Source organism: Somniosus microcephalus, chromosome 4, assembly GCF_052327205.1.
Source record: "Somniosus microcephalus isolate GS21.2 chromosome 4, FLI_Smic_1.0, whole genome shotgun sequence".
Classification (NCBI taxonomy): Eukaryota; Metazoa; Chordata; class Chondrichthyes; order Squaliformes; family Somniosidae; genus Somniosus; species Somniosus microcephalus.
This window is the reverse complement of record NC_140990.1, coordinates 1,304-3,083: the sequence shown is the minus strand read 5'-3', so window position 1 is coordinate 3,083 and position 1,780 is coordinate 1,304. Positions and strand designations below refer to the sequence as shown.

The 1,780-nt window shown below is 43.4% G+C and overlaps 1 non-coding gene across 1 annotated transcript; it reads right to left on the bottom strand.

Annotated features, from left to right (window-relative positions):
• Window positions 1-1,173: 1,173 nt before the first annotated feature.
• On the bottom strand, window positions 1,174-1,256 carry trnal-uaa (transfer RNA leucine (anticodon UAA)). The gene has a single exon. It is a non-coding gene; the product is annotated as a tRNA-Leu (tRNA).
• Between the last annotated feature and the right edge of the window lie 524 nt (window positions 1,257-1,780).

The window sequence follows — 1,780 nt, the reverse complement described above, 5'->3', positions numbered from 1 at the left end:
GGTGCAGGAAGTTGTTATACAGTTCTTCATATGCCAGTAAATCTTTCAAATTATTTTAGTTGATTTATTTCTGTTCTACTTTTCCAAGGACGTTTTTAAGGAGTTGGCCAAAGGTTTAAAATTTCAAGATGCTAAATATGATTCCTCCCCATCAGGGAGTTGAACCCCGGTCTACCCCCATGATAGGCAGGGATACTCACCACTACACTATTGAGGAATTAACGCATACAGAATCTGTCAGAGTAAGAATCGAGCTGTGAGCAGAGCTTGACAAATGAGAAAGACAGAGCAAGATTGACAGAGACAGACAGGGACAAAGACAGAGACAGACAAAGAGAGAGAGAGAGAGAGACAGTCAGACAGAGACAGACAGAGAGAAACAGACAGAGAGAAACAGACAGAGACAGACAGACAGAGAGAAACAGCCAGAGAAAGGCAGAGAGATACAGAAAGAGGCAGAGAGAAACAGACAGAGAAAGACAGTGAGCCATACAGAGAGAGACAGACAGAAACAGACAGCGAGAGACAGACAGAGAGAGACAGAAAAAGAGAGAGAGAGAGAGACAGAGAGACAGAGAGAGAGACAGAGAGACAGACAGAGAGAAACAAACAGAGACAGACAGAGAGAAACAGACAGAGAAAGATAGAGAGCCATACAGAGAGAGACAGACAGAGAAAGGCAGACAGAGAGAGACAGACAAAGAGAGAGAGAGAGACAGAGAGAGAGACAGAGAGACAGACAGAGAGAAACAGAGACAGACAGAGAGAAACAGACAGAGACAGACAGAGAGAAACAGACAGAAGAAGGCAGAGAGCCATACAGAGAGAGATAGACAGAGAGAGAGACAGACAGAAAGAGGCAGAGAGAGACAGAAAGAGACAGAGTCAAATAGAGAGTGAGAGAATGAGAGGGACACAGATAGTGAGACAGAGAGAGGTGGAGACTGAAAGATGTAAAAACATTTCACGATCTCTTCTCTTTGTTAGTTCCGAGTGACAGAGAGAGTGAGAGAAAAATGCAGATACAGCAGATGCCAAAATAGGACTTTAAGAATTAGATCTGAGATATTTTTTCCATATCCATAAACATCGCATTGTTTGTTGGAGAATCAGCTGATGACAAACGAGTGTTGCTGAGCAGGATAAAAGGAAATGGATCTTAAATTAAAGAGCTACCAGGAGTGGGGTTCGAACCCACGTGGGTATAAACCCATTGGATCTTAAGTCCAGCACCTTAACCACTCGGCCATCCTGGTGCTGAGGTTGTTTGCGGACTGTCTCTGAGAGAACCGGGACTTTAAGCTCCACCTTGCCACAGAGTTGAGCAGAGCAGAGAGAGACACACAGACCGACACAGTGAGACACACACATAGACACACAGACACAGAGAGACACAGAGACACAGAGAGGGTACAGAGAAGATTTACAAGGATGATACCAGAATTGCAAGGGTATACATATCAGGAAAGGATGGACCCCTGCCGAATTAGTTTATACATTGATTTGTCTGATTGTTTTTCTATTGCCGACCGTATATTTCATGCATACTTGCAGACCAATGAAAAAGTGAAAAAGTTCAAGGTGTTGAAAAGTGCGGGATTTAATTCCGCCGAACTCAGGACTATTTTCTCTCCATGGATGTTGCCTGGCCTGCTGAGTTTTTCCAGCACTTTCTGTTGTTATTTCGGATTTCCAGCATCTGCAGTATTTTACTTTCGTACTAGTGTTTAGTTCTCCAGGGGTTTGGTTACATTTTGAAATGAAATGGGATGAAAAATGC